The sequence below is a fragment of the Apaloderma vittatum genome, unplaced genomic scaffold (assembly GCF_000703405.1).
Source record: "Apaloderma vittatum isolate BGI_N311 unplaced genomic scaffold, ASM70340v1 scaffold17309, whole genome shotgun sequence".
NCBI lineage: Eukaryota > Metazoa > Chordata > Aves > Trogoniformes > Trogonidae > Apaloderma > Apaloderma vittatum.
The window spans coordinates 1-12,097 of record NW_009735990.1 but is presented as its reverse complement, the minus strand read 5'-3'; positions in this window follow the sequence as shown (position 1 = coordinate 12,097).

The window sequence follows — 12,097 nt, the reverse complement described above, 5'->3', positions numbered from 1 at the left end:
TGCACCGCACGTTTCTTCACCTCTTTCAGCAGCGACCTTGGCCAGATTCCCATCTTGCCGTGACCCCACCGTAGCCGAGCGCGGCGCTACTTCGCGGCTGACAAACGACGACCCGCTGACGTCAGGAATCGATGCGCTAAAGCCTTCAATCAGAAACGTCAACGCGGTTTTAAAATATACGGCCCGTATTAATGGATTTTAATGGATTCGAAGGGAGATGTTTACCGTGTGATTTACTGCAGGGGAGCAACAAATCAATGTTCCTTTATGACACGTCACCTCTCATGACAGACTGTCCCCCCGTGCTGCTGTATTGGTGGAGCTGCCTCGCAAACATCTGTGATCTATTAGGAAACACTTCCAGGAGTCTAATATTATTGCGCTGCGAGTGTCCATCTTTCTTCTCTAGGTGAGAGGCACGAAAGCATCAATTAAAACCTTCCAGGCGACAAAACGTTCTCACTCAGATTTGCCTTTTTGGAATTAGACTGCCAGGACTTGTCCAGATGATTTTGTACGGGCGAATTTATCAGCACAGCGGTGTTTCTGGAGGTCACTGCGTTGGGACGGTTACCCCAACGGCCTCCTCCTTTGACCAGAGCAAGGCATTTAGTAATTTCCACAGGCAGAACTTGGATTGCAGCCTCTGATTTGCCAAAGGGGTTTGCTATTGTTTCCATTTCTCCAAGGAATTTGGATGATTGTTCCTTTAATGGGAGCTACTAATTCCTTAACTGAGCTCAGGTATCAAACCGCTGACCCTACTGGATGAGTAACGCCTGTTCACCAACATTAGAAATATAGACTCTCTTAAAAGCGGAGTCTTTGGCCCTCCTCCATCCAAAAGAAAAAAAAAAGAAAAGAAAAAAACCCAACAGACAAAGAAATCGGCAAAAGAAGCTGAAAAATAGGGGTTTATTTTCCAAACATCCCTTAGTAGGCAAGAAGCTTTTCTCACCAGAAAGACAACTCACTATAGACAACCCCAATATTCCAAAAAAAGCTCTTAATCAACTGTCTAATACATATACATGAATTTGTCCTAACGCCAAAAAACAACTGCTTAAAAAAAAAAAAAAAGAGCCGACTCTGTTCATTTTATCAGTCTTAACCTACAAATCTAAGAAGAGGCAGCTAAAGTAGGGATTTATTTCTCAATTTCTTTGTTAACGAGTGTGCCTAAAGGCCCTATTACAGCGGGTTGGTTATTTCTAAGAGTCACGCAGAACACCAGTATGACAGTTCCTTAAATAAACTCTTGCAAATTGCTTTATGAAACACTCTCCTCGAAATGCAGAAGAATACCACAGTGTGAAGCAGAGGAATGTACTGGACCGGTAAGATACTACCAGGAGGTGAGAGAGGGAGGAGGAATATTCTACACATCTGGGCGCAGTTTTTACCACCCAGACCTGCAGCTATTACAATTCCATATCCCAGACACCACTGACGGCAAGAAGGTCTCCTGATCGGCGACTCGCTGGACTCAACAGCATCCAGTAATTACAGGTGATACTGAAAAAAACCTCTTTATGAGAAGTCATGGATGATCAGCGTGTCAGTGAGCTATATTTGAAATCTATCAGCTCTTGATGGCTAATTTTGTACTACATGAGTAAAGCAAGTTCTAATAACTCACTTGGGACTTCACTCCAGTACTTACAAGCTACGTGCTTTTCATATTCATAAAACAAAACTAATTGCCTTTCATGGATGAAATGTTCTACGAATTTTTAATCCACGTCAGCTGCAAACTCTAAAAAAATCCATCCCCATATATTTAAATCTCCCCCTCCCACCCACTCGCTTGTAACACGTTGTTTGCTGCAGAAAAAAACTACACGGCAAAGATAATCCATCAGGCTCCTACATTAGTATTATTGATCTTTTTTTTTTGCAGGTTACACCTCAAGTTAATTGTCCACATTCTCACGTGCTAAAAACCAACTGAAAACATTAATTACATTTCGGGAGGGGGAAAAAAGGCAAAATCATTCCCACGAAGCAAGTAGTTACAAGAAACACGGTTACTTTTTAGCTGCAGCGCGCTACAGCAGATTTTTAAGTAAATGTTCACACACAATTTAAACGCGTTACAAAGGAAATAAAGCAAGTGGGGCAGCAGAGTGTTCCACGTGCCTGTCCCCACACCCAACTCCTGGATATCCACGACTACGAAGGTGAGAGCTGCGTCCTCCGGAAAGCCACGATTATCCCCCGCGCAGAAGCAAACTAGACGGCGAGGAGTCCGGCTTCCGAGGGCTGACAGCTCACGTTTCCTAGTGTGAAACGCTTCAGTTTGCTTTTCCATTTTGCATCCCGCTCCCCGGGATGCCAGCAGGCCCGTGCGAGAGGCAGCTCGCTCCGAGCCCATTCAAACTCTCCAGCATCTCCACGGCTTGAAGGTGGGTGCGGGGAACACACTGAGCGTTCTTGCCGCGGGGAGAGGGGCGAGCTGGCTCCCGTTCCACGAGGTACCAGGAATCCCTTTTGCCATTGAAGGGCTCCGTCGCCAGCTGCCCTGTTCCAACGAGCCAAGCTCGCTCTGCCTGCAAAAGCTTAGCGGCTAAACACTTCCAAATGAGCTTCTCAGGAAACCTGAGTGCAAATGAGGCAACAACATTAACAAGATCGATGCGTGCAATTCCTTCTCGCGCGGGCCGAGCAACGCGGATGGCTCCAATAACCCTGTTAAAAATTCCGTTCCTTTTCCACAGCCCTGTTTCTCATGTGCCGCTGCGGTAGATAAGCCTGAAACAGGCTGATAAAAAGGAAATGTAAATACCAGGAGTTTAGATCAAGTATGCAAATGCCTGTTTCTGAGACTATCATCTTAATTTTCCCTTAAGTCCCCATTCACAAACCTGTGTTACGCAGCCATACGACTTTGTAAATTCGTCAGGTCAGGGACTGCCCCAATATATTTCATGTTCCACTGCAATTGCCTATGTTACACGGTACTATTGGCGTGATAAAACTAAAATCCACTGCAGTTGCCTATATCACATGATACTACTGGTGTGGTAAAACTAAAATCAGCATAAATGTACCAGGGAACGACACTGTACTTTTGGAAAACAACTGTATTGGTCCTTGACCAATTAAAATCCTAACCAGAATACAGATTTTGAGTATGGCTTTTAAACAGTTTGGCTTCGTGACCACATGCAGCAGGGAAGCAAATCGTAGCAAACGACAAGGGCTCATCTAGAAGGTTCTTGAAAGTGGCCGAGCATGGCGGGGAAGGCAACTTTCCCAGCGTGAACGCAGAAGATCTGCTGGAATCTACAGAGAACCAGCTCTCCAGTCTCCGCCGCTAACAGGAGCACACCGCAGGAGATGTCCCAAGAAGAACAAATACGAAACTTAGCGAAGCCTTTGTGGCAGTGTCACATCCAGATGTGTTGGTGTCACCGCTCCTGCTTGGGAATCAGCACGCCTGCCCGCGACCACGGGTGGCCACATCCGTTAGCCTCTTCCATCAGCCTCTCCTGGGTCAATCAAGACTTTCTCCACTTCTCCTGGGTTTGATATTTGTGTACAGGGTGCACATCCTTCCTCTGAGCCAAGCCTAAGCAACCCGTGACAGCGTAAGGATGTCTGGTAGGAAGGAGTGCCCTTAGAGGTGCGAAGCTTGCCCGATCGAGGCTGAACCATTCCAGCTCTCTCCTCGACAGCCCGCAGAGGATTCTGCAGCCCAGCACGCAAACTCAGGTTTGCTTTAAGGGATGCGACACGTGAAATATTTCAATGAGGTCCAGCAAGACTCAAGGCCAATACCCTTTAAAGAACCTGGTTGGAAAAGGGATTTTTCATTACTCACTGGATATGCCAAGTCATTGACATAGATGGGGATTTTAAAGGCGGTTTTAATTATAGTAGGTAAAACCCACACATGATCAAGCTGCAGTGTCAGAAAACCACCAGAACTGAATGCTGACCCATTTGGGTTGTTTGCTGAACTTTAATCACTTTCCAAGTCTGACAGCTGCTCAAACTTAATTGCTCATTATGCTTGTAAATAAAAACTGATCTCACTCTCTGATTAGCCAGCCCTCTAAGAGTTGCCATAACAACTTCTTGTCTAATAAGTGATTTCAGATTTACCATTATTTGGACTAGCAGAAAATTCCACAAAGGTCTGGGATCGCTCTTTTCACTAAAACACCCTTCTAATTAAAAGAACGGAAAATCAGCAGGGCAAGGGCAGCTCCAAGATAATGAAAAAACAAGCTATTTACTACAACAGCTTAAAGGGTACCCCAAACCCAAATTTATGCCAGATCCTGCTTAACCCCTACTGTTCACCATCAATCATTTTATCATCATCCCTATATCCCATCACAACTGGGCGGAAAAATACCAGAAAGCATTCAGGTAATAATTGGTCACAACACAGAGACTGATTTCAATATTCACTCCAGATGGAACTATTCCTGTAAAGTTTGCTTATTTTCCCTCCTAACCTTAAATTAGGAGTCAATTAATCGCTTCCTTAGCACTCTAGGAACATTTTTTGGTGAACACCGAGTGAAGATTCTCTGCAGCATCATGTAAAAGAGGGAAAAGCGTTTGTATTGAGCCCAGTTGAATCCATCGCATCCACCGCAATGAGTTACAATATCATATCTCATCGCTGGATCACTTCAGTCAAAAACTTAGGTCAGACTTGACTTTTTGGCCAAGATGACTAATTAAAGCTTTACAGGTTCTGAAAAAAAACTTAATCTATATTTTAGGAAGTGTTTGGGCATCACAGTTTAAGTAAGATGCCTCTATTAAAGCATACGGACGTATTTGTTAGGCTGAGAAGACAAAGTGATTGGGAGCTATCAAACACTGCTTGCCTGGAGGCTTAGTACAGCGTAAAGAGCTTCCAAAATTTGCTGGCAAAGCTGCTGAAGCTTGCAATTTTTTGGATCTGCTCAAGGTAGCTTTTTGTGCATATAGGCAAGGAAGGATTCCCTATCCATCCAAAAAAAAAAAAAAAAAAAGAGCTGTGACTGAGACAAAATTAAAGGAAAAAAAGTCAGGAAATACCAGATTTTTAAAAGGATTTTTTTCTGCATTTTCTCAGCTATGCAAGAATTGGGAACTTTTTGTTATTTGGGTCAAACACAAAGCTAGGCACACTTCTTTCAGTAGATGTACCCCATGAAAACACAGAGGATGCAACACCTCCAAGATAACCATATCCTCAACGTTCCTGACCACATTTGGGACGTAACAAATTTTTTCTTGCCTGAAGAATAAGAAACGGCTGCTCTGCAAAGGTCTTGGGGTTCAGGCACAGTTTTACACCACCAGTCTGTGCCTTCACTTTGTGTACATTTTCTTTGATTTGGATTTGAATAAAGAATTTCTTCTCAAAGTAATCTCACCCAGGTGGCTTCCGAGGACCAGCTGGGGAACACACTGGCTTACCCTCCCAAGACTAAGCAGGCTTACAAACTAATCAAATTATTCCACAGGTTTCTTCTGAGTACCTGCTCATTTTTGAGTCTCCTAACGCTCTCCGAAACTACGCTGCAAACACTGAGCTGCCAAAAGGGTTTTTCTCAACTGAGAGATGCAGAAGCTCAGGTAAATGGTCTATATGTAGCCATGCCAGGAGTTGCCCGAACACAGACGGGGTATATACATACATGGACTTTCTTCCTTCCCCAGTCCTTGATTCCGAACTGGGTTACCACATTATCGGGCCTGCCTTATAATCCGGGCAGGTACAGAACAATTGCATTTAAATTTAGAGACACAGCTGCCAATAACAGACCGGCTGGATTTATTTGCCTCTGCCCTTCTTGAGGGGATGGTGAGAATACCGACAGATTGGGAGATCTGGCTCCGAGGTGAAGATGTGTTTACCTGTAACAAAGGACCTGCTCCTACGGGAAGAGTGATCAGGCTGTGGCAAAACATTTAGACGAGTGGGTTTTGTGCTCGAGAATCATCAATTTTCAAAGAGCCCTTTCCTACTGACAATAACTGAAGTAAATGAGCAAAGCAATCAGGGAGAGCCATCAGCAGAATGACTAAGCAAAGACACAAGATAAGGCCTGTCTACCCAAGACGAGATTTTTATACTTGGCAACAAGTTTCCTTTACATAAAAGTCTAATTCCACAGGTGGATGCAAATGAGAAAATGAAAAACCAGTTCTGGCGTTACGCAGGCTGGCCTTTCGGGTCACTTCTTAACTCCTTAGGGCTCCTCCAACGCTTCTTTTTGCCCCGTGTTCTCCAAACATTTATGCTTTTTATCACCTACACGCTGCGTAGATTCTGAAAGCGCAACACGACGTGTGAAATGATTTACCCAGAGCCAAATATGAAATTCCAGGCGAGGAAAGAGATTGCGAGGCCAACCCCGAGGAGCGCCGGCCCAGCATGTTCCACACAGGGTCCTTTCCCGTGAAGGATCTCACCAAAACTTCGGCAACAACCGCTGCCGTTCCTCCACCTCCTCACCAAGGATACTACTACCCTTACCAAGGATACTACTTTCTGCTCTCCTTACCAAGGATACTACCAAATGCCTTGCTGGCCTTCAAAGAATGCTTCATTAAAAACCCCAATGTAGTTTACAAAATCAAAGGGATATCTGACTAATTTCAAACTGGTCTTAATTCAGCTACGGAAACTCCACAATACTTCTTTTTGGTGAAAGTCGTTTCGGATGAAATGCAAAATTAGTTGGTAGGCTCTGTGAGGATTTTCTGGTTTTAGTCAAGCATATTTTAAATATGCTGTTTAAAAATCTGCCGAGTACGTGAACAGAGCAGAATCAAGCTGGGAACGAGCTGTCCTCACGCTGCAACCTCTCACATACAGGTTTATATTAGAAACCTATGGAATATACATTTAAGTGTACTGTGCTGGAAGAGATAAAACTGCATTACTCAAAAATACACGCTATAATACCTTCATGAACTACAATCTGCTTTTGTGCCTATAAAATAAATCCAGTCTTAGAAACCTAGTATTAAATGGTATTATACTAATTATCCAGCTTCACACATGTATGTAGTTTCTCCAAGTTGCCAGATTCATGACTCAGTATTTATTTGCTCCTTTAAAAGCAAAGATATCCATTTTCGTATTTCATGGAGATTTTCCTTACAACATAATCCATTGTCATGAACTGAAAGCAGATCCTAATAATCTCATAAAACTAAAAGCACTTTATCAGACTCTCTTTTGCATGACTAGCACAATTCTGCACGAATAGCAGGGAGCTGGGTTTTAAATGACTGACCAGCTACAAGAGTATCTATAGAAGCACTTTAACTCTGAGGAGAGTACTTCTTGTGCCTTCCTCACTGCAGGCAAAGACAAAATTCATCTTTGGGTATTCTGCGAAGATCTGATCGCAAGGAAAGTTACGGCTACCTTGTGCTGGGAAAAGCTTCCTTTGGAACAGGGCACAATACTTCAGTGGTTATGGGTAAATTCAAAGACTTTTTATTTTAGAATAATACAATGAATGAAAAGAGAGACGATGCAGACCCCAACAGCGTGCTGGAAACGTGGAGTTTTATTGGTACCAGATCCAAAGGTTACGGTGCACACTTCAAACGCCGACTTCGGGCGTTGGGAAAAGGTTTGTCTTTAAAAAAAGTCTCCCTCACAGCCCAGCAAAGTAGTAAGTTTAGTCCAAAGGGAACGTAGGCAAATTACGCACGTGAACGAGAAAGCCTGGGTTAATTCCTCCTGCAGGATTACCGTGGGCTGCTCGCTGTAATACATCTCTCTGTTCTCGCATGTAGTCTTCAACTCATTTATTTAGGAACCTTTTTTTTTTCCTAAGACTCATAAAAATCTTAAGATATAACAAACCAGAAGAAAAGTCTTAAGTGCTTCTTACAGAAAGGAAAATAAAAAGGTATTTATACACCCTGCAAGCTGAGGCATTTTCTCATTTGAAAAAAAAAAAAAGGGGGGGATACAAAAGAGCAGCTCTGGAAACAGACTCTATCCACCATATTTATTACCAATTTAACAGCCTTGAATGGAAACTGCAAGTGCTTTGATAAAAATCAATTGAAAAGCTGTCTGCCTCGCTGTTGCTTCAATAAAGTGCCTCTGTATCTTTTGCTGAAACCCTGTTTTTGCAGCCTCCTTAAACAATACTCTGTATTAAATCACCGCGCTGAGCCTCCTCTGAAACCAGGCTCCGAGGCGAGCGCCCAGCCCAGCACCCCCTGTTCAACCCTCCTGTCATCAACAGGGACCAGGGACATAAACCAGCATCACCTGATCAACACCCCCACCCCCAGTTACGCAGGATGCCTTCATTTCTAATATACTGTTAAAAATTAACTTTCAGCACTTAACTCAGGTGCCGGCTCGCTCTCCCTGGAGTCTCTGGCTCTGAATCAAGCAGACTTCAGGCTGTGGCAAGACTTCAGCAGCATAGCGAGCTCTGACCAGAGCCCCTACCAAGAACTGACCAAAACCAACTTCGATGTTTCCATCCAACACCCTGCGAGGAGCCCGGTTCTCACATCACCGACCCAACCCAGCCCGCTGCACCCGAGGGAGCCGGTGGGGACCAGCGGCGAGACTTGGTTTGGATTTAAACAAATCCACGGTTTCCTAAAGCCTTTGCAAAGTCTCCAGAGTAAAAAACAAAACGGAGAAACCTACAAAACGTAACTGGTTTTCCTGTCTCCTCACGTGTTAAGTCGTAGGGCCTCTATCGAATCAGCAGAACGAGCTAAAAAAGTCACCAGTGCTCCACAGCCTTGTAATTCAATCAGCTTTAATCATCTGAGATGTTTTCACTAACCTACGGTGAGGGTATTTGTTCTAATAACCTTGAATAGCGTGGTGACACTTTAAAGATGGCTCCCTCGAACAAAGAAAGATAAAAACACAATTTATGGCAGGACGTTGAATCTCAAGGCAAATTCCCGCTACTGTAAATTGCAGCTTTTCCTCCAGGCCAGCCCCTCTCCTGACAGCAAGCAGTCTGTCTTTGACATTTTATTACCCGTCTTCCTGTACTTCTCCTCCTCGTTGACCAGGAGTATTCTTCAAAATAGCCCTCCTCTAAGGATCTAGTCTGTCACCTCCAGTACTAACCGGAAAAAATAAACAGTTCGGTCCTAAGAAATGGGCCAACACCCAACGTCATGAAGGATCTTGTCAGCCCCGACAGACCCACGGCACCCAGTTCCACCCTCTAGACTCTCACCAGTTTTCACAAAGACCTTCTCTGGGGCACGACCGGCCGTCAGCTCTGGCCACAGCCACGCAGCACGGGCTGTCGGTGAAAGCTCCGCTATCGCCCCAGGCTCCTCACTCAGCATTGCCAGCACCAGCAGCACCTCAGCCTCCTCACACAACCCTGCTCAGGGATCTTCCCAAGGAGGCCCTGAGCACCAACAAAAGTGACGTTGTGAAGGGCTGAAGGGACCAGGAAGACTTCTAAGTCCTGTGAGACGCTGAAAAGCGCCGTTTGTTCACAGAGTCTTTGAGAAGTAATGGATTTGGCCACATAATCCTGGGTAAGATATTTATGTTATATGCAAAACAGTGCAATGACCTCCCTTCGCTGTAACCTCCAGGTAAAAAGCAATGTGGAATGAACAAAATGAATTATTTTTTTTTTAGTTTGGGAATCTCCCAAGCACACCACAGCAGCTGACCGCCTTCCACACCACAAGCCCTGCTGAAAACCACGTCCTCCGCTCCGCAGAGGACCTTGCTAGAGACATACGGACAGTTAAGTGTCCGTGGGTCAACTGAAGCATTAACGAAAAATTAAGTGCGGTTTGTAATTAGTAGCTGTGGTGACAGTTTATACAGTTTCTGTTGTGTGACTGCTGGAAACCACCTGGAGGCTACCATACAAGCCAGTCCAAAATCCAGGTAGCTTTCAGCAATGAGGGACCCAGCTGCCATTTAAACGGGCACTTTAGATGCAGAAGCCTCTATCCATCTCCATTACAAATCCTCTGAGCTCATCCCAGCATTACTTTCCCACATAAAGCAAAAGAGTTAACATAAAAAGCCTGCCCAGCTTCAGACATTATCCAGATAAAGAGAAGGAGAAAAGAGAAAATCCCTTGTATTACCTCTCTCAGCTCCCTCCAAACCTTCTCTGGCATCTTTGTTCTTTCAGACCTGACATTTATCTGAAGACGTCGTCTAGCCCTAATTAAATCTTCATGTGAACCACTGCTACTTCCTGGCAGAGAACGTGCATTCTTGGTGTGCTGATGGACCTACATAATTTTGTGCGCTCCTCCCTTATGGTGAGTGTTAGGCCTTGCTTGAAAACATCACAACTGTGTTCAACACAATATGTTTAAACAGAGATACAGAAATACAAAATTATTCAGTTTCCTTGAAAGAATGAAGAGAAACATAAGTGAAAATTACATTCCGTAAGCTCATTGAAAAAAAAACCAAACTGTGGAAACACTGGGCAAATAGCACCGTCTGAGAACAAGGAATGCTTTTGTTTTACTGTTGTCTCCGAAAGGGATAAACTGGCAGTGATATGAGAAGCAGAACATTTTATATTCCAAAATAAAATCTGCAGCTATCTCTCCCCCCCAGGGATGTAAAAACGTTCTTAAGGCGCAGCTGAATTTTGCACTAAGGGAAGTTGCATTATAAGCCTCCCATCTCACCTTATCTGATGCAAGCAGCTCCCTCAGAGCTTTGTGTTCCAAACCTCTATGTTGGCAGCGACTGCTCATTCAAAGAAAGCAAGGGGAGGCAAGAGCTATGAAAATCTTCGCACGCCAGAGTCAGAAAGGCAGAAGGCTAGAAAAGCAGATTTTACTGCTAACGTCCCCTGGCAATTCTTAAGTCTTAAGGAAGCCCCTTTAAACCACTTACAGATGCTGAAAGGATCTGACAACAAATAGATCAGAAATTATTGCCTTCCCTTAACAACGCTCGTTGTAGAAGGCTTGTCCAAGCAGCAAAGCAGCCAGCTGTCCTGGCAGATGTGGTCAGATGGCCAAACACAACACAGCGAATTCACTTTAAAATCATGTTTAACTTCCAGTGTTCTTGTTATTATCCTCAATGTCTCAGCACTTCTCTCCCTAACCAGAAGAAATAAACACCCCAGATGGCTAAAGAAAAACAGCAAGCTATACATATGCTCCATACAGTCTGACAAAGCAAGAGTCCAGCCATCTCAAAGCGCAGTGTGAGACTTACCCACTTAAGGGGCAAAAGCTCTACAAGACGATGTCTCTGCACATGTGGGTGAGGCGACTACTATACAAGAAGTTCTGGGTTTTGAGGCCACGATCAGGTACCCAGCGAAAATTTTCCACTTTAGTTTCCAAAGACATGAGCCTTGCATCATTCCATAAATAAACACAGAATAGCTGTAGACTAGACTATACATAGCTATACATTATACTATATATAACTCCCAAATAAGGCATTAGAGTTACTGCTGCTTATGAAACAAATCAAGGAAACTAAGAGCACGGGTTCACTGGAGAGGGATGCTGGTGCAAGTGCACTGAGCTCAACATCACAGTGGCTTCTGAGACCGTACGCCGCGGTCCCTGCACTGCAGGAACCTGAGCCGGTCTGTTGTTCTTCCCCACCGCAACACGAGAGACCTTATATTCCTTAGGGCCTAAGAGAAGAAAGCAGGAGGCATGGGCAGCTCAGCCAACTGTAAGCAAGTTATCAAACTCTGTGGCACCCACGCCTTCTTCCGTGGCACCGGCCGTGGCAACTCAGACTGAAACCAGACTTGCAGAGTTGAACGTGAACACAGTGGCCAGAGGGAGTAGACTCAGCGACCCAGGAAGGCCTTGGCTAGCCACGCAGTGAGAGCACACTCAAAATAACCTGCCTAATGTCACCAAAGTATTAGCAAAACCACAATTCAAGCTCTGGGCTGGAAACTGAGCACGTACTTGTGTCTCTAAACCATGTCACCCTCCCTGTACACGCACAGGTCCAGGGAAGTCCCAACGCTTTGGGGAAAAGGTGGCTGAAGGGCAGGGTTGCTCTGTAACAAGGCGCTCACATGCAGGAAGAGGAGCTGAGGGAACACAACTTTCCTTCAACCATCAATCATCTTGGAGTCACTCCCTTCTCAGGGCAAACAACCTG